The sequence below is a fragment of the Bombina bombina genome, chromosome 9 (assembly GCF_027579735.1).
Source record: "Bombina bombina isolate aBomBom1 chromosome 9, aBomBom1.pri, whole genome shotgun sequence".
NCBI classification, from domain to species: Eukaryota; Metazoa; Chordata; class Amphibia; order Anura; family Bombinatoridae; genus Bombina; species Bombina bombina.
The window spans coordinates 60372152-60397695 of NC_069507.1; the positions used below are offsets into that span (position 1 = coordinate 60372152).

General features: G+C 39.5%; 1 protein-coding gene across 3 annotated transcripts in view; it reads right to left on the reverse strand.

Annotated features, from left to right (window-relative positions):
* The window catches only part of KAT6B (lysine acetyltransferase 6B), a 290388-nt gene extending 284338 nt beyond the window's left edge, over positions 1–6050 (reverse strand). For 2 of the 3 annotated variants that reach the window (XM_053692145.1, XM_053692144.1), the window contains exon 1: positions 5944–6050. The gene's annotated coding sequence lies outside the window, so the exon portion shown is untranslated. The remainder of the gene's footprint in view (positions 1–5943) is intronic. The other variant, XM_053692146.1, reaches the window with a different exon arrangement.
* Between the last annotated feature and the right edge of the window lie 19494 nt (positions 6051–25544).

A 25544-nucleotide genomic window follows, 5' to 3' on the forward strand; every position in this document is an offset into this window, starting at 1 on the left:
CTAAATTAGAAAGTTGTTCAAAATCCCATGCTCTATCCGAATCATGAAAGAAAAATATTGGGGCTCATATATATTTTAAAATTATTTAAAATAGGTGCACGATTGGATTTCGCAAAAGTTTTTCCAAAAAGCTAGTGCCTTAAAATCTCTATCTATAGCTAATTTGTCCAATAGAAAACAAAAACTAATCATGTGTAGCTTCTTATAAATAGAATATATATTTTGCATTAAACTGACATTCTTCCTACACAGAAACATGGAAATGGTACGGAAATCTTCACACATTTGTATTTATTTTTTTTGGCATTGTTCTGGTAACTTAGAGGTTAATGATGCAAACTACAAATTATCTTCCTAATATGATCTTTTCAAATACAAAAGACCCGCACTCAAGAGGTAAAGCAGGGACACAGATGTGTACAGTGCTGAACAGGTGTGATGCTGGGATGCTTTCTGCACATACTGCACCCTGGTGATCAATGATAGTAAGCAGATAAGATGCATAACGACAGGCTGACATTGGAGGACCATTAACACAATGACACCCGACAATTACACTGACAGCACAAGTGTGTGTGTGTGTGTGTGTGTGTGTGTGTGTGTGTGTGTGTGTGTGTGTGTGTGTGTATATATATATATCACATATACTCATACATACAAACATAAACCAACAGCCTGACAGTTTACTCAGAAGTATATGAGCAACATGACAGAGTATGCAAAGTGAAAACACATGCAGGAACAGTCTGACACAGCCTGGAGGAACATAAATTCCAAGAGAGGAGGCAATGAATACTGACAACTAACACACATACAGTGACATTATGACACATGGTCCAGAGGTATATACATCATATATACATAGAGGACACAGTGACAACACAGGCAAGATATATATATATATTTGAAGAACATACAATGACAGTAAGGGCACATACAAAGAACATATACTCACAGGACACACAGTGGCAGTAAGTACAGGCAATAAACATATAGATGAGAATACATAGTGACAGTAAACACAGGGGATGAATGTATACTGACAGGACAGTAAATACTGGTGAGGACTTATACTGACAGCAAAATATTGGTAAGATACACATAGTAACAGTAAATACTGATGATGTGACATAAAAGCAAACACACTAGTAAAGCACATATCACCTAGATTCACTAATAATGCACATTAAAGAAAATCTCCTACATTCTTGTGTTATTGTGGGACACCTAAAGCAAGAGGGAGGTCTCCAATTCTTAGCAATTTAGCACCATTGGGTCACTTAAAAAGTGGCGAACATTTGCCAATAAGTTCTTAGAAAGCTCAATGAACTTGGAAGACTGAATGTATAAAAAATAAAAAAACACACACACAGGCCAGAACAGAAGTGAGTGTTTGCACTGGCAGAGAACACCGGGTATAGCACATAACATACAGCATGTACAATTACACATGGGAAAAACAGCACCCAGTGACAGCACAAGACACCTAGCGACACACACACGGTGACAGCAAACAAAGGGACAAGACCTACACTGGATAAACATACACCCACCAGGTTACACACACACCAGCTGACAGTGCACAGTGACAAGAGACACTGGATAAACATACACCCAGTGACAGCATACACAGTGACAAGACATACCTTAGTTACACACACAGTGACAAGACCTACACTGGATAAACATACACCCACTGACAGCCCACACAGTGACAAGACCTACACTGGATAAACATACATACACTGACAGCCCACCCAGTGACAAGACCTTCACTGAATAAACATACACCCACTGACAGCCCACACAGTGACAAGACCTACACTGGATAAACATACACCCACTGACAGCCCACACAGTAGCAAGACAGGCACCCAGTGACGGCACACACAGTGTCAAGATATACACCCGGTGACAGCACACAGTGACAAGACATATACTAGTAACACCCAGTGACAGCACACACAGTGTCAAAACATACACTGGTTACACACACACCAGGTGACAGCACACAGTGACAAGAGACACTGGATAAACAAACACCCGGTGACAGCCCATCCAGTGACAAGACCTATACTGGATAAACATATACCCACTGACAGCCCACACAGTGACAAGACCTATACTGTATAAACATACACCCACTGACAGCCCACACAGTGACAAGACCTACATTGGATAAACATACAAACACTGACAGCCCACCCAGTGACAAGACCTTCACTGGATAAACATACACCCACTGACAGCCCACACAGTGACAAAACCTACACTGGATAAACATACACCCACTGACAGCACACACAGTAGCAAGACAGGCACCCAGTGACGGCACACACAGTGGCAAGATATACACCCGGTGACCGCACACAGTGACAAGACATATACTAGTAACACCCAGTAACAGCACACACAGTGACAAAACATACACTGGTTACACACACACCAGGTGACAGCACACAGTGACAAGAGACACTGGATAAACAAACACCTACTGACAGACCACACAGTGACAAAACCTACACTGGATAAACATACACCCACTGACAGCCCACACAGTAGCAAGACATGCACCCAGTGACGGCACACACAGTGGCAAGATATACACTGGATAAACATACACCCGGTGACAGCACACACAGTGACAAGACATATACTAGTAACACCCAGTGACAGCACACACAGTGACAAAACATACACTGGTTACACACACACCAGGTGACAGCACACAGTGACAAGAGACACTGGATAAACAAACACCCAGTGACGGCCCACCCAGTGACAAGACCTACACTGGATAAACATACACCCAGTGACGGCACACACAGTGACAAGACCTACACTGGATAAACATACACCCAGTGACGGCACACACAGTGACAAGACCTACACTGGATAAACATACATCCAGTGACGGCACACACAGTGACAAGACCTACACTGGATAAACATACACCCAGTGACGGCACACACAGTGACAAGACCTACACTGGATAAACATACACCCAGTGACGGCACACACGGTGACAAGACCTACACTGGATAAACATACACCCAGTGACGGCACACACAGTGACAAGACCTACACTGGATAAACATACACCCAGTGACGGCACACACAGTGACAAGACCTACAAAGGATAAACATACACCCAGTGACGGCACACACAGTGACAAGACCTACAAAGGATAAACATACACCCAGTGACGGCACACACAGTGACAAGACCTACACTGGATAAACATACACCCAGTGACGGCACACACAGTGACAAGACCTACACTGGATAAACATACACCCAGTGACGGCACACACAGTGACAAGACCTACACTGGATAAACATACACACAGTGACAAGACCTACAAAGGATAAACATACACCCAGTGACGGCACACACAGTGACAAGACCTACACTGGATAAACATACACCCAGTGACAAGACCTACACTGGATAAACATACACCCAGTGACGGCACACACAGTGACAAGACCTACACTGGATAAACATACACCCAGTGACGGCACACACAGTGACAAGACCTACACTGGATAAACATACACCCAGTGACAAGACCTACACTGGATAAACATACACCCAGTGACGGCACACACAGTGACAAGACCTACAAAGGATAAACATACACCCAGTGACGGCACACACAGTGACAAGACCTACACTGGATAAACATACACCCAGTGACGGCACACACAGTGACAAGACCTACACTGGATAAACATACACCCAGTGACGGCACACACAGTGACAAGACCTACCCTGGATAAACATACACCCAGTGACGGCACACACAGTGACAAGACCTACACTGGATAAACATACAGCCAGTGACGGCACACACAGTGACAAGACCTACACTGGATAAACATACACCCAGTGACGGCACACACAGTGACAAGACCTACACTGGATAAACATACACCCAGTGACGGCACACACAGTGACGAGACCTACACTGAATAAACATACACCCGGTGACCGCACACAGTGACAAGACATACAATGGTTACACGCACACCCGGTGACAGCACACACAGTGACAAGACATATACTAGTAACACACAGTGACAAGAAATACACTGGTTACCCACACACCAGCTGACAGCCCACAGTGACGAGAGAGACTGGATAAACATACACAGTGACAAGACATACCTTGGTTACACACACACACACACACACCAGCTGACAGCACACAGTGACAAGAGACACTGGATAAACATACACCAGGTGACAGCACACAGTGACAAGACACACACCCTGGGACAGCACACAGTGACAAGACAGACTGGAAAAACACATACACCCAGTAACAGCACATTGTGACAACACACACCCGGTGACAGACATACACTGGTTACACGCACCCAGTGACAGCACATAGTGACAAGACATACATTAGTTACACACACCGGGTGACAACACACACACTGGTTACACACACACCCAGTGAAAGCACATAGTGACAAGAGATACATTAGTTACACACACAGGGTGACAACACACACAGTGACAAGACATACACTGGTTACACACACCCGGTGACAGTACACACAGTGACAAGACATACACTGGTTACACAAACACACCAGGTGACAGAACACAGTGACAAGACAGACACGAGGTGACAGCACACACAGTGACAAGACACACATTGGTTACACACACCAGGTAACAGAACATTGTGACAAGACACTGGATAAACACACACAGTAACAGAACACAGTGACAAGACATACACTGGATAAACATACACCTAGTAACAAGACAGACATACACTGGTTACACACACCCAGTGACAGCACACAGTGACAAGACATACACTGGATAAACATACATCTAGTAACAAGACAGACATACACTGGTTACACACACCCAGTGACAGCACACAGTGACAAGACATAAACTAGTTACACACAAACAGTGACAGTACATAGTGACAAGACATACACTGGTTACACGCACCCAGTGACATCACATAGTGACAAGACATACACTGGTTACACACACCCAGTGACAAGACATACACTTGTTACACACAGTGACAGTACTTAGTGACAAGACATACATTAGTTACACACACCGGGTGACAACAACAACAGTGACAAGACATACACTGGCTACACAAACACACCAGGTGACAGCACACACAGTGACAAGACACACATTGGTTACACACACCAGGTAACAGCACATTGTAACAAGACAGACACTGGATAAACATACACACAGTAACAGGCAGCACACACACCAGGGGACAGCACAGTGACAAGACAGACACTGGTTATACACACACCCGGTGACAGTACATAGTGACAAGACACACACTGGTTATACACACACCCGGTGACAGTACAGAGTGACAAGACACACACTGGTAACACTGTACACACACACCCGGTGACAGCACATAGTGACAAGACACACACTGGTTATACACACACCCGGTGACAGTACAGAGTGACAAGACACACACTGGTAACACTGTATACACACACACAGTGACACCAGCTATATACTTATAAGCCTCACACTAGGTATAAAGTGGCTATAACCATAGAGCGATCAGACACACACATATAGCCAGACACAACACACGGTGACAGTAGCAGCATATACTGTCAAGTCACACCGACTGCAGAAGCACACACAGTGACCTAACACGCTTCCGGACAGGACACAAACACACCGGAGTGACTGAAGAGACAATGCGAGCATTCTGTATGACATCGCACTATACAATATATACAGGGGCAGGTATATACTATTCCGCAAGCACAGACATAAATAAAATCGCGAGCGGTGACGTCACTCATAACGTCACTGGGTGACGTCATCCCGTGAGATGACATCAACCTGGGGGTCGCCCCACACCCCCTCCATCTAAGCAGTGGAACACTCCTAACCCACATTCCAGGCTCTCACCTGGATGCAACCGGTCTGGAACCGCCATTTTGTTGCGCCGCACTCGGGTCCGACATGACACTGATTACACTGAGCCTCATTACACCTCACCTACCCTATCTGCCCCGCCCCCGCGCTGCTCACATTGGTCTGGCTCTCTGGCAGTCACGAAGTGCTCCCAATAAACTCTAGCATAGTCAATAAAAGAGGTGTGGAGACATGCAGATGGACTCACCCACAAGAGACCGCCTACTTTAGTTGCTGTTGTGGGATAACAAGACCCTGATTGGTAAATGTAATTGCCTATCAATGTTTGGGAGAGGGCGGAGACCGTCTCGGAATTCTGATTCGTCAGTAATTAACATGTTGTTTTTTTTTTCTTACCGCCCTGATTTAATGTTATGGTATTCTTGTTGTGCGGCCGACAGAAATACTAGCAGCGCTTTAATTTATAGATTGGCAACTCCTCGCGCATTTGTTTTTACATTAGGTCTGTAATGGGTTTTGTTAACCTCTTGTCTACCGAATACGTCTGCATGATCGCATTACAATGTAACGAGTTTAATCCCTCTCAATAAGTCAAGGTGTTGAGGGGGGAAAAAAAAATGAAAAGAGTTAAACGAGGCAAATACCAGCTGGCACATTCTTCAGCCATCTCATCGAAAAGACAATACATTTATTAAAACCTATTATATTCTATGTGACTCCAGCATTTTATTTTCAGTGTAAACAGTTACTGTCTCTTCTTGGTATGAGGGGAAACGAGTACATCTGACTATATTTGAGTTTTATAACAAAATAAAGAATGTAATTTTTTTTTAATAACAATAATACAAACTCTTTGTTTTGGACTGACTTGGTGAGACACGTACAAAACAGTTAGTTGAGGAAACCCTTTATACCAGCATGCAGTTATTTATATTTTAGGGGCATACATTGCATATTTACTTAATTTCCCTTTATTGATAAAACACAGATTTTATATATGGGCAAAGAAACCAAATGCATATTGGTTACTGTTCCAGCTAATGAGATAAATGGAAATGCAGGGGGGGGAAGTGTTGTCTGTGTTAAACAAAAGATCACTGCCCAACCAGCACTGTCTCACACTGTAAAGATATAAAATACATGAGGATGAAAATAATAAATTGCTATTCATACTTTGGTTATATCTGTATTTTGTTTGTTTTTTTATAAATAGATGGCACTTAGCAATAGATTTATTCAGGATCACCACACATTTAATCGTGAGAAGGCTCAGGACAAGGCTTTTTGACCTGGCTTGCAAGGTTAACCACTGTTTCTTCTTGCTAGCTCCCTCTATGTGCCATTTATCTTTCTTAAATGGATATTAAACAGCATGACATTATATTATAAAATGTTTAATTATCTGCAGTAAAAATAATCTTTACAGTATTCATTCATTATTTATTGTGTCCCCCTTTTCTTTAATTTAACTTTGAAAATTGTTTTTTTTTTATACATTCCACTGAGTTTCTTTCTATAAAGCAATGGCCAACCACCATATTAAAGTGAAGGTTAATTTTCATGTGAAAGTGCCCGTTTTTTTAAAAAAACTATTAAAACAGGGGCACTTTCATTGATGAAAATTGACATGGCACCGTTTTTTAAAAATACTTACCTTGTTCTTCTGAAACGCTGGATCGTCGTTCTGAAAAGATGCCCCACCAGCTTCTTCCTGGTTTACTTACCCAGCAATGACGCAACTGGCTTCCTCCAATCACGGCGTTGCCTCAGGCAATGATTACCCCGGGGGGGGAAGCCGTGATTGGAGGATGCCAGAACCGTCATTACTGACGTATGAAGAGGCTTGCGATGGGCTGGTGAAGCACTGGAGCGGCTTCAAGAAGAAAAAGTAAGTATATATTTTAAGGAAAAGCCTGAAATGTCAATTTTCATGAATGAAAGTGACCTTGTTTTTAAAAAAAAAATTTAAAAACCGGGCATTTTCACATGAACATTGACCTTCACTTTAATCTTCCCCTTTTCTGCTGAGGACAATAAGGGACAGATATAAAACAAGCAATAGAGGAGAATGTACAAACAAGGTTGTGTGGAACATAGTATCTAAAATGTTTCCACATAGCCTTGTTTGCACAAACAGAGAAAAAATAGAAAACTATTTAAAACATGGCAGCTCCCATTACTTTATACAAACTGAAGTACTTTATTGAAACTAAATATTTACACTTATGTTTTCAATATTTAAGCAACTAATATAAATGTAAAAAATACATTTACATATTATACTATAGTGAATCTTTGCATTGAATACATCAATATGCCTAGCATGTATCTACATTTAATATCCCTTTAATCATGTGCCTTATCATTTGTTTTGTGTTAATGTGGCAGTGTTTCTGGAGTGCGGATTTATTGTCTTCCAAATGAACAATGTTCACATGTATTTGCTGCCTGTATTTATCTGCTTGCACAATGCTGCCCCCTGGTCTCGCACAACCAATTGTGTGAGAGCAGCGCTTGTCAATCATTCCAATAAGATTAGTCCGGGGTGATTTTAATCTGCCACCTCTGAGGTGATAGAGAGGTTCACATGTAGCGGTCTTAATACCTCTGTTTCATAAATTGCGGTACACTATAACGGCCATTCACAGCACCAAAGGACAGTAAAGTCAAAATTAAACTTTTGTGATTCAAATAGAACATACAATTTAAAAAAACTTTCCAATCTACTTCTACTATCTAATTTGCTTTATTCTTTTGGTACCCTTTGTTGAAAAGCATACCTAAGTAGGCTCTGTAGCAGCAATGCACTACTGTAAGTTAGATTCTGATTGGTGACTTTACAGTTACACCTTTTATCATTGGCTTTCCTGATGTGTTCAGCTGGTCCCCAGGGCCCCAGTAGTGCATTGCTCATTCAATAAGGGATTTCAAGAGATTGAAACAAATTTGATGAAAAGTATCAAAACATTTAAATGCCTTTTTAAAACCCTTAAAATATTTGATGTACGTCCATTTGCTGTTCTAGATTGTCTCACATTTGAACATTTTTGGTTTCTGTTCAATAAGTTAAAGGGACACTGAACCCAAATTTTTTCTTTCATGAATCAGATAGAGCATGCAATTTTAAACACCTTTCTAATTTACTCCTATTATCAATTGTTCTTCGTTCTCTTGCTTTCTTTATTTGAAAAAGAAGGCATCAAAGCTATTTTTTGGTTCAGTACCATGGAAAGCACTTGTTTATTGGTAGGTGAATTTATCCACCAATCAGCAAGAACAACACAGTGTGTTCACCAAGAATGGGCCGGCATCTAAACTTACATTCTTGCATTTCAAATAAAGATACCAAGAGAATGAAAATAATTTGATAATAGGAGTAAATTAGAAAGTTGCTTAAAATTGCATGCTCTATCTGAATCATGATAGAAAAAATTTGGGTTCAGTGACCCTTTAAGCAACCAGGTGATTTCTTTGCGAGTATTAATAGGACACCTGTTTCTGCCACTGTACTGAATACATCCTGACAATGCGGATATCAAGTGAGAGCAAATGTTACGAAGAGCAAGCCCTTGCTTGTAACCTGCACATAAATAGGTTTGTCCTAGAATAATGTGTGATTTTGTTGTATAAAATCTCTAGTTTGTATACTTAAAGGAACAGTCTACACGCGTTTGCAAGCACCTTGTTTGGAATTGTTCTGCTGCGGGCACCCACTCTGACCGTACTGTGCCACCTCATGCAGGGCAAAAGTGATTACAGTATTCTTGGGAAAATTATTTATTCAGCAGCCCTAATATGGCCGCCAAACTCCTCCTCCCTCCTACCTTGGATGCTGCTTCACATTAGACACGCCCACATATTCTCTGGGAGGAGTTTGCTGCCATCCTATAATGGACAAATTTGTAAATTATTTTTAAAAATACTTTTTTTCTTTTGCCCTGCATGAGGTGGCACAGGATGGAGTGGGGTGCCCGCAGCACAACGATCCCAAGCAAGGTACTTGCAAACAAGTGTAGACTGCCCCTTTAAAATCCTGTTATACTAAAAATATAATTTAAAAAAAAAATGAACATTTTGGGAATTATAAGTCTGTCTATCTAATCAATCTAACCATCCATCTATCACAGTTTATTAATAAATATATATATATATATATATATATATATAATTTTCCTTACTTTCAGATTACTAAGATAATTCTCATATAATTTGCTTATGATATGTAGTATGCGCCTCAGTATAGCTTCTGTGCAGTTGCAATTTACAGTAGCAAAGCTTTTCACCTGAAGACAAATCTGATGACTTCCTACTTAGCTTTCAGTTTGCTGAAAAGTGTCAGTCTTGGCATCAGGCAGGGTGTGTGAATTGGCATGACTCCAGCAGGGACCTTAAAGTCATCTTTTACACTGGCATGATAAATTAATCATTACATTGCAACAGCTCAGTGTACATAATAAGTGTTTTAAAGGCATTGTTTTACAGACAGTCCAGCGACACACCTCTTAAATAAATAAAAAAATATATAAAAAGTCTTGAGTGTTGTTTGTCTTATCTGATTTGATGTGGCTAATTAGAGACACATAGAAATGTGTTCAGTAGCACTCCATTGAATGTACTTCAACCTATCATGGGTCAGTGGAAAAACTACAGTTTTCAGGTTTAAATTACAGGAAAAGCAAACAAAATAAACAATGACAATGTATTGGAAAGCTGTTTTTTTCCCTTTTAATTTAGCAGATTAACACACTTCTGCCATACATATCAACCTTTTTTTGGAAGAAGACCACTTCCAACAGACTAAGCCAAGTTTTTAACTGCTTTACAAACACTAACTTAGGTGTTGTTCTTGTGTTATAGAATAACATGTATTTTTTAAATTTATATTAGTTGCTTAAATACTGACAAAATAAGTGTAAAGTTTTAGTGTCTAAAAAACAATGAGAGCTGACATGTTGTAACTTAGGTTACCTTCTCTGCTGAGGCCAATTAGGGACAGTTATAAATAGGTCACTAGAGTGTGCAGCCAATGGCTGTGTCACATATAACAGTGTTCTGCACTTCCATTTCTAAGAAGAACTGAAAAGCTCACAATTTCATAATGGAATTACAGGAAAAGGGGGAAAAAATAGTTAAAGTATATTGTAGGTTTTTATATATAAGATTTATCATTTTATATTACCATCTCAAGTGTTTAATATCTCTGTAATTTCCCAATTTCGTATTCTAAAAACCAAATGTACCCAATTATCAACAAAGGATAACAAAATAATGGTTTTGTGGGTTTAGAGATTACTTGACAGGTTGAATGACTATTAGGTTTAGTGATCCCTTTTAATAGATAGTGATGCTAATAAGTGACACATGTGTATCTCTTTTTAATTGATTTGAACAGGGGCAAATTTGCCTAAACTTTATTAGTGTAAAATGTTTATTTTTAATTCCTTTAAAAGGACATGCAACCCCAAATTTTTCTTTCATGATTTAGAAAGAGCATACAATTCTTAACAACTTTCAAATTTACTTCTATTATCTAATTTGCTTCATTTTCTTTATATTTGCTGAAAAGCATATCTAGATTGGCTCAGTAGCTGCTGATTGGTGGCTGCACATAGATGTCTCATGTGATTAGCTCACCCATGTGCATTGCTATTTCTTAAACAAAGGATATCTGAAGAATGAAACAAATTAGATAATAGAAGTAAATTGGAATGTTTTTTTTTTTAAATTGTATTCTCTACCTGGTTCATGAAAGAAAATTTTGGGGTTTAGTGTTCCTTTAACTTTAATTTATTGAGCAAATAGTATTTGTATCTGTTTGGTGATGTTGCGTCATAATATCATCCACTATTGTGGGTGTAATTTCAGTGTGCTGCCTATGTACAAAATCATTGTTAAATTCTTAAAGGGACATAATACTCATATGCTAAATCACTTGAAACTGATGCAGTATAACTGTAAAAAGCTGACAGGAAAATATCACCTGAGCATCTCTATGTTAAAAAGGAAGATATTTTACCTCACAATTTCCTCAGCTCACCAGAGTAAGTGCTGTGTAAAAAGTTATACTCAGCTGCTTCTCAGCTGCAGGTAAAAAAATAAATAAATGAAGAAATGAACAGCAGCCAATCAGCATCAGCGGTGCTGAGGTCATTAACTCATTTACTGTGATCTCATGAGATTTCACTTAAAGGGACACTTAACCCAAATTTTTTATTTCATGATTCAGATAGAGCAGGCAATTTTAAGCAACTAATGTACTCCTATTATCAATTTTTCTTCGTTCTCTTGCTATCTTTATTTAAAAAGAAGGAATGTGATGCATAGGAGCCGGCCTATTTTGTGTTATGCTTATTGGTGGGTAAATGTAAGCCTCCAATAAGCAAGCGCTATCCATGGTGCTGAACCTAAAATGGGCTGGCTGCTAAGATTTACATTCCTGCTTTTAAAATAAAGATAGCAAGAGAATGAAGAAAATTGATAATAGGAGTAAATTAGAAAGTTGCTTAAAATTTCATGCTCTATCTGAATCATGAAAAAAAAATTTGGGTTCAGTGTCCCTTTAACTCTCATGAGATTTCATAGTAAACTTCCTTAAACTGAATAGGGAAATAAGATGAGTGTGTACGAAAGCTCACTCCCTTAGCTGTCTCGGGACAGGCATATTGATTTGCTGCTTAAAGTCCTTTGCAATGGGGTGTGAATACTTAAGACATTTTGAGGTAAATTATCTCTTTTTTTACATAGAGATGTTCAGGTGATATTTTCTAGTCAGCTTTTTACAGCTATGCTGCAGCACTTTCAAGTGTTTCAGCATTTGGGTATCATGGCCCTTTAATACATCAAAAAGTGTTGTCTGAGGTTTATCAATTTTGTTTAGCTGTGGAATTCAATAAGTAAAAAATGGGCCTGTAAATTTGTAGTTTAGTATTGGAAAGCCTTATTGTGATTTAAAAACAAACAAAAACAAAACACAGAGCTGGCACATGTCAAGTATAGGATCATTTTCAACAAAACTATAATGAAACAGTGCTGCCAATAAACAATGAAAATGATTGATTGTGATAACTTTGACATAGAAAATTTCTCATTTGTAGCTGTTAACATGCCAATAATTATCACATGATACATTGTGACCAACCAGGGATGCCACCTTTAGTTCAAACCAACCCGGACGCTCTTGTGCCGTGCACAGCAAAAAATATTTGAGTACACACTATGTATAATAGCAAATAATCACAAACTCTCACACACACTCTCTCACAGTCTCATACATTAACACACACTTACTCTCGCTCACACAAACTCTCTCAAACACACACAAAGACACTCACACTCTTACACACAGACACACACAATCTCACACATTAACACAAACCCACTCACACACAGACACTCACACTCTTACACACACTCTCATACAAACTCTCACTCACACACAAATACACTCACTCCCGTTAGCAACCCTATGACCAACCCCTTAATCTGTTAGAGCTACATAACAAACGTTAGGCGCCTCTGCTAATCCTTACGGAGCCCTAGAGTGGTCAGACAAAATATTTTCTTTTAAATCTTGCGCACGATTTGAAAAAATATTGTGCACAAGTTTTAATACATTGTGTGCATGATTTACTACAAAGTGCACACAATTAAAAAAAAATGAGACTACATGCTGTTTCTGGTGCAGTTACACAGTATACTCTGGGCAAGCAGCAGTTAAAAGTTCAATGTATTAAAGACGATGCATAAATAACCTTTTAAACTAGGTGGTCTCTCTTCCATCTCCAACTGGGAGGTTGGTTTCTTCTGATGCCTATTGTTTACATAGCTTCTTTTTTTTTCGTTGCCATTACTGCAGTATTGCTTTAGTATGGGTGGAGGTTTCAGCAGGAAATGCAGCTATTTCAAAGGACATAATCAAAATGTATTCTTACCTGATAAATTAATTTCTTTCATGACCACAAGTCATCAAGTATGGGGATTCCACTACAGACCGCTAGGAGGAAGTAAAAGATACCCCCCCCCCAACACACCCGAATTTGAAATCCCTCACACTTCCCATGATTTTAAGTCATACATATAGCTATGTAAATGAGGAATACAGAAAAGCAGGAAAGATAAAGCTGGGAAATGAAGTGCAAAACAAGTACTGCTGCCACCTGAACAAAAAAAGAAAGGGCGGGGCTCATGGACTCTCACCATCATCAAATAAATTAATTTATCAGGTAACCCTGCATTTCATTTTCTTTCATCAAATGCTGAGAGTCCACAAGTCTGCACATGTGGGAATCAATACCCAAGAAGTGGAGTCCACCAGACCATCATGAAATAGGGATGGACAAACAGTGAAGACAGGTATGTACTGATCAGGCACTATGGCCACACAACTTTCATGCCAAAAGTGGCCTGAGAAGAGGCATAAACATCAAAATGATAAAACTTAAAAAATAGTGTGCAAAGAAGACCAAGTAGCTGCCTTGCAAGCCCAATCAATAGAAGCCTCCTTATGAAAGGCCCAAGAAGTGGAAACGGCTCTAGAAGAATGAGCAGTAATGCGCTCGGGCGGAGTTGCACTTTGATTTTTACCATACTCCTTATCAAGGAGGCAATTTTTTTTTACTGAGGATCATGGGAAGTAGGAGGGATTTAAAGCTGTGGTGCGTTGGGTTATCTTTTGCCTCCTCCTAGTGGCCGAGAGGGAAATTCCAACACATGATGACTTGGAGACTCTCACCATTTGATAAAATAGATAAAGGTTAAGGAGCTATTTATAATCAATACATCCCAGCAAGTAAAATGAATCATTGGGAACACATTAAAAGGGAGAAAATTATTTTACACTACACTGTCCCTTTAACTATTCTGACAGTAACATTATAAGGAAGCAGAAAAAAAATGCAAATTATTTACATATTTCAAGAAAATACAAATAATCCTATGGTATTTTTTTCTTCTTCGTAATTTCTACTAAAGAACTATTTTATATAAAACAGTATTAATTTATACATACGTGAAAATATAGCAATTATAATACATTCATATTCCAACATTGTATAACCCATATCACTAAATGACTTGCACATATACCTGAGTGCTACAGTATAAAGGTCAAGCCAAGGAGCTTGTATTGGCTACCAATAATATAAGGAAATATACCATTGCAGGAAGTAATATTTGCCTTCAGCAGACATTTTCACACCCTACTCTCACTGCAGGCTTCCTGTTCAAAAGTGAGAGAATAAATAAACTAAACCTCATAATAGGAACCGCTGACACTTCACTTTCTGACCTCAAAGCAATCTCATTAAACATTTTGCAGTGTGTCAGTATTCCATTATAGCTGCCCAAAGTAAAATCACTATGTATGGTTGGGGTTCTTTAAAGGGACAGTAAGCCGTAAATAAGTGCCAGATATTATTAAAGGGACAGTCTACAATAGACTTTTTATTGTTTTAAAAGATAGATAATCCCTTTATTACCCATTCCCCAGCTTTGCATAACCAACACAGTTATATTAATACACTTTTTACATCTGTGATTACCTTGTATCTAAGCCTCTTCTGACAGCCCCCTAATCACATGACTTTTTATTTATTATCTATTGACTTGCATTGTAGCTGTGTTGTGCTAAATCTTAAATAACTCCCCGGTCGTGAGCACAACGTTATCTATATGGCCCACATGAATTAGCAGTCTCCTGCTGTGAAAAGCTATTAAAAAATCATGTGATAAGAGGCTGTCTGTAGTGGCTTAGAAACAGGCAGACATTTAGAGGTTTAAATGTCAATGTTGGTTGTGCAAAGCTGGGGAATTGGTAGTAAAGTCGTTATCTATCTTTAAACAATAACAATTTTAGTGTAGACTGTCACTGTTAAATTTTCAAAGAGAACACTAGCTTGAGTATAATAAGTAGATATATTAGTTGTTTAAAAAGATAGTAAAGTCAAAAGTAATCTTTCATGATTAAAATATTGCATGCAGTTTTAAACAACTTTCTAATGTACTTGTATTACCTAATTTACAGCAGCCAACTGGGAGCTAGCTGGTGATTAGTGGTAGCACATATATGCCTCTTGTGATTGGCTCATCTGATGTATTCAGCTAGTTACCAGCAGTGCATTGCTTTTCCTTAAACACAGGATACCATGGCGATGAAGAATATTTGATAACTGAAGTAAATTGTAAAACTTGTTTAAAATTGTATAATCTATTTGAATCACAAAGAAAATATTTTGGGTTACGGTTCCATTTTAATATTAAAGAAATAAAAGCAATATTTTTATTTAAAGTAATGGACAGTGCCATGTTGTAATCTAGGTTTTCCTTCTCTAATCTCTTCTGCTGAGCACAATTATGGATTGATATAGAAGAGTCACTAACGTACAAACGATGACTATATGGAAAATATCAATCTTAAAGGGATTTTAATTCCTTAACTGCTGAGACATTTCCCACCCCTGTGCTAAGCTGTTTTGGAGTTATAGATGCTGCTCACATTGGCCCTGTTGTATGCCATTTTTCAGTGAGAAACCCACAGATATTTTGTTGTTTTCAGCAGACCCAGCAGATTTAAACTATATAATTGTTTTATGTATATATCATTGCTGACTCATGGGTAAATTTACCATCCCTGCAGGTGAACCTGTCAGTCTGCAATTGCTACTCGCGATGTTTCTTCGCACGGCAAAATGTATCATTGCACAAGAGTATTCTTGTGCAATGCTGCCCCCTGCTCTGGCGCAAGCAATTGCACTACAGCAGGGAATGTCAATTACCCCAACACTCACTCGTTCTTCTGAGGTGGCATAGGAGAACAAAGAAGCAATTTCTGCTTCTTAAATATGTGGCAGCAGGTTCGCTTATTTAAATCTGTGCCTCATAGCCAGAAAAAGCTGTGAACGAAGCTTAAAGGGACTGTACTGTAAAATTATTTTTCCCTTAATGTATTTTTAATGACTTATATTGTACCAGCTGCAGAGTATAGAATGTATGAGAAATTGCATTTTAAAGTTTATTTGTGTATTTGAATAAGATGGTTTTGTGCTTTTAAACCACAGCCTATTGAAATGGGTTGAGCTTGCTGGTAATGTCAGATCTCATTATGTTATCACTTTATATACACACACTTGCTTCCTTATATTATATTCGTCTAAAGAAAACAAACCTCAATACTTCAAGAGACCAATGGAAGTTAAAATGTTATTACTCAACTATCCTGCACCCCATTGGGAGTGTAATTTCTTCTGCTGGCTGTGTTTACTTTGGCTTGTCAATAGCCCAGACTACAGTATAGAAACTTTCAATGTAGGTGGGGATACCACAGGCTAAATCAGCTATTTCAAATGCAGAAATAGGGGTAAAGGAGCTACTTGTAATCAATTTAATATACTCCATCAGGTAAAATGGATCATTGGGAACAATTTAAAGGGGAGAACATTTTTGGTTAAACAGTCCCTTTATTAAATGTACCCCTCAGTATATGCACAGAGTTAGCAGGTACACAAGACATAACCCCTCAGTATAAGCACAGTGTTAGCAGGTGCACAGGACATACCCCCTCAGTATATGCACAGAGTTAGCAGGTGCACAAGACATACCCCCTCAGTATATACACAGAGTTAGCAGGTACACAAGACATACCCCCTCAGTATATGCACAGAGTTAGCAGGTGCAAAAAAATACCCCCTCAGTATATGCACAGAGTTAGCAGGTGCACAAAAAATCCCCTTTCAGTATATGCACAGAGATAGCAGGTGCACAAGAAATACCACCTCAGTATATGCACAGAGTTAGCAGGTGCACAAGAAATACCCCCTCAGTATATGCACAGAGTTAGCAGGTACGCAAAAAATACCCCCTCAGTATATGCACAGAGTTAGCAGGTGCACAAGACATACCCCCTTAGTATATGCACAGACGGCTAGATTACGAGTTGTGTGTTAGAGTAAAAAAGCAGCGTTAAGAGGTCCTAACGCTGATTTTTTACGCCCGCTGGTATTACGAGTCTTGCAGGTTTAGGGGGACCGCACACTTCTTTGGCCTTACCGCAAAACGACTTACGTAAACTTCATAACATTTTTTCTATGGGACTTCCATAGCACCGGTATTACGAGTCTGTCCTGGGAGGCCAAAAAGTGAGCGGTACACCCTACCCTGTCAAGATCCCTAAAATAAAATACTAATCTAAAAAACCTAAGCTCCCCATTGCCCTGAAAAGGGCATTTGGATGGGCATTGCCCTTAAAAGGGCAGTTTTGAACAGCCAATAGAATGCGAGCTCAATCCTATTGGCTGATTGGATCAGCCAATAGGATTGAACTGCAATCCTATTGGCTGATTGCATCAGCCAATAGGATTTTTTCTACCTTAATTCCGATTGGCTGATAGAATTCTATCAGCCAATCGAAATCTAAGGGATGCCATCTTGGATGACGTCACTTAAAGGTACCTTCATTCAGTAAGAAGACTACGGAAGAGGATGCTCTGTGTCGGATGTCTTGAAGAAGGACCCACTCCGCGCCAGATGGATGAAGATAGAAGATGCCATCTGGATGAAGACTTCTGCCCGTCCGGAGGACCACTTCGCCCGGCTTGGATGAAGACTTTGGCCCGGCTTGGATGAAGACGTCTCCCGGTAAGCCGATCTTCAGGGGGTTAATGTTAGGTTTTTTTAAGGGTGTATTGGGTGGGTTTTATTTTTAGGTTAGGGTTTGGGCGGCAAAAGAGCTAACTGCCCTTTTAAGGGCAATGTCCATCCAAATGCCCTTTTCAGGGCAATGGGGAGCTTAGTTTTTTTTTAGATAGTATTTTATTTGGGGGGTTGGTTGTGTGGGTGGTGGGTTTTACTGTTGGGGGGGTTGTTTGTATTTTTTTTAAAAGGTAAAAGAGCCAATTACTTTGGGGCAATGCCCCGCAAAAGGCCCTTTTAAGGGCTATTGGTAGTTTAGGCTAGTTTTTTTTTTTATTTTAATAGGGCTATTAGATTAGGTGTAATTAGTTTAAATATCTGTAATTTGTTTATTATTTTCTGTAATTTAGTGTTTGTTTTTTTTGTACTTTAGCTAATTTAATTTAGGTAATTGTATTTAATTTAGTTAATTTATTTAATTATATTGTAGTGTTAAGTGTTAGTGTAACTTAGGTTAGGTTTTATTTTACAGGTAAATTTATCTTTATTTTAACTAGGTAGTTATTAAATAGTTAATAACTATTTAATACCTATTCTACCTAGTTAAAATAAATACAAACTTGCCTGTAAAATAAAAATAAACCCTAAGATAGCTGCAGTGTAACTATTAGTTATATTGTAGCTAGCTTAGGGTTTATTTTATAGGTAAGTATTTCGTTTTAAATAGAAATTATTTAGTTAATGATAGGAATATTTATTTAGATTTATTTAAATTATACTTAAGTTAGTGGGTGCTAGGTTTAGGGTTAGACTTAGGTTTAGGGGTCAATAACTTTAATATAGTGGCGGCGACGTTGGGGTGGCAGATTAGGGGTTAATAAATATAATGTAGGTGTCGGTGATGTTGGGGGCGGCAGATTAGGGGTTAATAAGTGTAAGATTAGCGGTGTTTAGACTCGGGGTTCATGTTAGGGTGTTAGGTGTAGACATAACTTTTATTTCCCCATGGGAATCAATGGGGCTGAGTTACTGAGTTTTACGCTGCTTTTTTGCAGGTGTTAGACTTTTTCTCAGCCGGCTCTCCCCGTTGATTCCTATGGGGAAATATATATATACGTATAACGTATAACCAGCTCACCGCTGACTTAAGCAGCGCTGGTATTGGAGTGCTCAATTCTCACTTCTTGTCTTTTAACGACGGGTTTCTGAAAACTCATAATACCAGCGCTGCATGTAAGTGAGCGTTGAGGGAAAACTGCTTGTTAGCACCGCATAGCCTCTAACGCAAAACTCGTAATCTAGGTGAGAGTTAGCAGGTGCACAAGACATACCCCCTCAGTATATGCACAGAGTTAGCAGGTGCACAAAAAATACCCCCTCAGTATATACACAGAGTTAGCAGGTGCACAAGAAATACCCCCTCAGTATATGCACAGAGTTAGCAGGTGCACAAGAAATACCCCCTCAGTATATAAACAGAGTTAGCAGGCGCACAAGACATACCCCCTCAGTATTTGCACAGAGTTAGCAGGTGCACAAGACATACCCCCTCAGTATATGCACAGAGTTAGCAGGTGCACAAGAAATCCCCCCTCAGTCTATGCACAGAGTTAGCAGGTGCACAAGAAATACACACATGCTCTGTACATAGTAAAAGGGATCACTAAAACAATAATAGGTTAGGCTAATGCATGTCTATTGCAACAAATGCTTCTATGCAAAATTTAAATGCATTTATGTACATTTCAATTTGAGTGATGTCTATTTTTAAACTAAATATATGTTGTCTTAGTTTATAGGTGTTGGTATCACAGCCTGTATCTTGTTAATTTTTCACACATTACATATCATATACTCTTGCCAAAAAAACTTAGTAAGTCTGTGAGTTTATCCTTGAGAAACTACTGGCTGATTACAGTCTGCCCAGAAGATCGTTAGCATTCGTTTGGCAAGCAGCATCTAATAATTTTCCTGGGTTTCAGAAACAATTGGGGACAGTTCACTTAAACCTAGGAAGAATTACACTGACAGCTACATGACTAACAGAATGCTTAAAAAGCAGAGTGCAATTAAAGCAAACCTCAAACCTTTTTATGTGTTCCTGATAATTGATTACATTTTTTTTTCTATCCTGTATATAAAAAAGCAGCAGTTTAATAGTAAACACACAAATACACACACACACACACACACACACACACATATATATACATACACTCATCAGCCAGTTTATTAGGTACACCTGTTTGATTGCTTGGTAAAACAAATTGGTAGTGGTGTAATGGTGTGGGGGATATTTTCTTGGCACACTTTGGGCCCCTTAGTACCAACTGAGCATAGTTTAAACACCACGGCCTACCTGAGTATTGTTGCTGACCATGTCCATCCCTTTATGACTACAGTGTACCCATCTTCTGATGGCTACTTCCAGAAGGATAATGCACCATGTCACATAGCTCAAATCATCTCAAACTGGTTTCTTGAACAATACAATGAGTTCACTGTACTTCAATGGCCTCCACAGTCACCAGATCTCAATCCAATAGAGCACCTTTGGGATGTGGTGGAACGGGAGATTCGCATCATGGATGTGCAGTCGACAAATCTGCAGCAACTTTGTGATACTATCATGTCAGTATAACCCAAATTGTCTAAGGAATGTTTACAACACCTTGTTGAATATATGCCACAAAGAATTAAAGTGGTTCTGAAGGCAAAAGGGGGTCCAACCCGGTACTAGCAAGTTCTACCTAATAAAGTGTCCGGTATGTATACACATATATATATATATATATATATATATATATATATATATACACACACAAACACCACCTAGGCCTAGCACTCACGGTAAACATAATACCGGGGTGAACTACAAAGATATTATAAGTCCACAAATAAGGAAAGTACTCTCTGGAGCAGTGATTTAATGGACTTTGAACGTGGCATGATAATAGGTGCAAGATGTGCTGGATGAAGTGTATCTGAAACGGCAGTACTTCTGAACTTTTCATGTACCACAGTTTCAAGGGTGTATTAAGAATGGTGCAATAAACAAAAAGCATCCAGTCAGCAGCAGCCCTGTTGAAGAAAAATGCTGGTTGATGAGAGAGGTCAAGAGATGCGGGTTAGACTTATGCAAGCAGACAGGCCAACATTTTGCAAATCACATCAGAATTCAACCTTGGTGCGGAGAAAAACATATTGAAAAGCACAACTAAGCCCCCTTGTCGCAGATGGCTACAACGGTCAGAGGCCCCATCGGGTGCCGTAGTTATCAGAGCAGAAGAGAGCACGCCTTCTGTAGGCAACAGCACTGGACCATCAAAGACTGGAAAAAAGGTTGCTTGGGCTAACGAATCAAGGCTCCTAGTGCGTGATGTTGATGTCAGACTCCGAATTTGGCAAAAACAGCATGAATCCATAGAGCAGTCATGTCTGATGAAAACTGTGTAAGGTGTGGTGTTATGGTGTGGGGAATGTTTTCCTGGCACACATTGGGTCCATTGATACCCCTAGAGTCACGTCTGAATGCCACAGCATGTTAACATCGATGCTGACCAAGTGCATTGGTTCACGTAGACATTTTATCCTCAGGCAGATGGTTACTTTCAGCAGGATAACGCGCCAGTGCACAAAGCCTGTATAACTATGGGATGGTTCCCAGAACATGACAATGACTTTTCTTTGTTGCAGTGGCCCGCTCAGTCCCTGGATCTCAATCCTATTGAACATCTTTGGGAATAGCTGGAAAGGGCTATTCCATGCAGGCCTACACCTCCATGGTACGCAATACCTCCACAATGTTTTCAACATCATGCCTAGACAAATTCAGGCTGTACCTAATAAAGTGGCCGCACAGTGTATGTACAGTATGTGTGTGTGTATGTATATACAGTCGTATGCAAAAGTTTAGGCACCCCTGACAATTTCCATGATTTTTATTTATAAATAATTGGGTGTTTGGATCAGCAATTTCATTTTGATCTATAAAATAACTGAAGGACATATATTAGTGAAATGAGGTTTATTGGATTAACAGAAAATATGCAATATGCATCAAAACGAAATTAGACAGGTGCATAAATTTGGGCACCCTTGTCATTTTGTTGATTTGAATACCTGTAACTACCTAGCACTGATTAATTGGAACACACAATTAGTTTGGTGAGCCCATTAAGCCTTGAACTTCATAGACAGGTGCATCCAATCATGAGAAAAGGTATTTAAGGTGGCCAAATTGCAACTTGTTGTTCTCTTTGACTCTCCTCTGAAGAGTGGCAACATGGGGGCCTCAAAAAAACTCTCAAATGAACTGAAAAGATTGTTCAACATTATGGTTTAGGGGAAGGCTGCAAAAAGCTATCGCAGAGATTTAAGCTGTCAGTGTTCACTGTGAGGAATATAGTGAGGAAATGGAAGACCACAGGCACAGTTCTTGTTAATTCCAGAAGTGGCAGGCCAAGAAAAATATCGGAGAGGCAAAGGCAAAGGATGGTGAGAACGGTCAAAAACAGCCCACAGACTACCTTCAAAGACCTACAACATCATCTTGCTGAATATGATGTCACTGTGCATCATTCAACAATTTAGCACACTTTGCACAAGGAGAAGCTGTATGGGATGCGGAAGAAGCCTTTTCTGCACACACACGCCACAAACAGAGTCGCTTGAGGTATGTAAACACACATTTGGACAAGCCAGCTTCATTTTGGAAGAAGGTGCTGTGGACTGATGAAACAAAGATTAAGTTATTTGGTCATTACAAGGGGCGTTATGCATGGCAGCAAAAGAACACAGCGTTCCAAGAAAAACACTTGCTACCCACAGTAAAATTTAGTGGATGTTCCATCATACTGTGGGGCTGTGTGGCCAGTGCCAGTACTGGGAATCTTGTTAACGTTGAGGGTTGCATGGATTCCACTCAATATCAGCAGATACTTGAGAATAATGTTGAGGAATCAGTCACAAAGTTGAAGTTACGCCGGGGCTGGATATTTCTACAAGACAACGACCCAAAACACTGCTCAAAATCTACTCTGGCATTTATGCAGAGGAACAAGTACAATGTTCTGGAATGGCCATCCCAGTCCCCAGCCCTGAATATCATTGAAAATCTGTGGGGTGATTTGAAGCGGGCTGTCCAATCTCAGCAACCATCAGACCTAACTGAACTGGAGATGTTTTGCAAGGAGGAATGGTCCAAAATACCTTCACCCAGAATCCAGACACTCATTACAGGCTTAGGCCTAGATTTAGAGTTCGGCGGTAGCCGTCAAAACCAGCGTTAGAGGCTCCTAACGCTGGTTTTGGGCGCCCGCTGGTATTTGGAGTCAGTGATTAAAGGGTCTAACGCTCACTTTACAGCCGCGACTTTTCCATACCGCAGATCCCCCTACGCCATTTGCGTAGCCTATCTTTTCAATGGGATCTTCCTAACGCCGGTATTTAGAGTCGTTTCTGCAGTGAGCGTTAGAGCTCTAACGACAAGATTCCAGCCGCCTGAAAATAGCAGGAGTTAAGAGCTTTCTGGCTAACGCCGGTTTATAAAGCTCTTAACTACTGTACCCTAAAGTACACTAACACCCATAAACTACCTATGTACCCCTAAACCGAGGTCCCCCCACATCGCCGCCACTCGATTAAAAATTTTAACCCCTAATCTGCCGACCGCCACCTACGTTATACTTATGTACCCCTAATCTGCTGCCCCTAACACCGCCGACCCCTGTATTATATCTATTAACCCCTAACTTGCCCCCCACAACGTCGCCGCAAGCTACTTAAAATAATTAACCCCTAATCTTCCGACCGCAAATCGCCGCCACCTACGTTATCCCTATGTACCCCTAATCTGCTACCCCTAACATCGCCGACCCCTATGTTATATTTATTAACCCCTAATCTGCCCCCCACAACGTCGCCGACACCTACCTACACTTATTAACCCCTAATCTGCCGAGCGGACCTGAGCGCTACTATAATAAAGTTATTAACCCCTAATCCGCCTCACTAACCCTATCATAAATAGTATTAACCCCTAATCTGCCCTCCCTAACATCGCCGACACCTACCTTCAATTATTAACCCCTAATCTGCCGACCGGATCTCACCGCTATTCTAATAAATGTATTAACCCCTAAAGCTAAGTCTAACCCTAACACCCCCCTAAGTTAAATATAATTTTTATCTAACGAAATAAATTAACTCTTATTAAATAAATAATTCCTATTTAAAGCTAAATACTTACCTGTAAAATAAATCCTAATATAGCTACAATATAATTTATAATTATATTATAGCTATTTTAGGATTAATATTTATTTTACAGGCAACTTTGTAATTATTTTAACCAGGTACAATAGCTATTAAATAGTTAAGAACTATTTAATAGTTACCTAGTTAAAATAATAACAAATTTACCTGTAAAATAAATCCTAACCTAAGATATAATTAAACCTAACACTACCCTATCAATAAAATAATTAAATAAACTACCTACAATTACCTACAATTAACCTAACACTACACTATCAATAAATTAATTAAACACAATTGCTACAAATAAATAAAATTAAATAAACTATCTAAAGTACAAAAAATAAAAAAGAACTAAGTTACAGAAAATAATAAAATATTTACAAAGATAAGAAAAATATTACAACAATTTTAAACTAATTACACCTACTCTAAGCCCCCTAATAAAATAACAAAGCCCCCCAAAATAAAAAATTCCCTACCCTATTCTAAAATACAAATATTACAAGCTCTTTTACCTTACCAGCCCTGAACAGGGCCCGTTGCGGGGCATGCCCCAAGAATTTCAGCTCTTTTGCCTGTAAAAAAAAACATACAATACCCCCCCCCCAACATTACAACCCACCACCCACATACCCCTAATCTAACCCAAACCCCCCTTAAATAAACCTAACACTAAGCCCCTGATGATCTTCCTACCTTGTCTTCACCATGCCAGGTTCACCGATCCGTCCTGGCTCCAAGATCTTCAT